We start from the raw sequence: 266 nt of genomic DNA on the forward strand, positions 1-266 counted from the left end.
TTAATAGGGAATTAACCAATTGATTTCGTGCCACATTTTGATAAAGAATGTAATGCAACCATCATTATAAGTACCGAATTCACGACATTTCCAGTCTCATAGGATTGTGTAATGGTATTTTAGCCAAAATGATTTCTTAAAGAAGAAGATGCTGATGGTATTAAATGGAATCCTGAAATCATTATATGATTATAAAATTGCAAAATTTCGATTAATGCTTACTTTGAATAAATATAATATATGAAATCATATAAATATTCTAGGTA

The 266-nt window shown here is 27.1% G+C and overlaps 1 pseudogene; it reads right to left on the reverse strand.

The window, feature by feature from the left end:
- The window catches only part of LOC116184863, a 3,520-nt pseudogene continuing 3,254 nt past the window's right edge, over positions 1 to 266 (reverse strand).

The sequence above is a fragment of the Apis dorsata genome, unplaced genomic scaffold, assembly GCF_000469605.1.
Source record: "Apis dorsata unplaced genomic scaffold, Apis dorsata 1.3 scaffold_401, whole genome shotgun sequence".
NCBI lineage: Eukaryota > Metazoa > Arthropoda > Insecta > Hymenoptera > Apidae > Apis > Apis dorsata.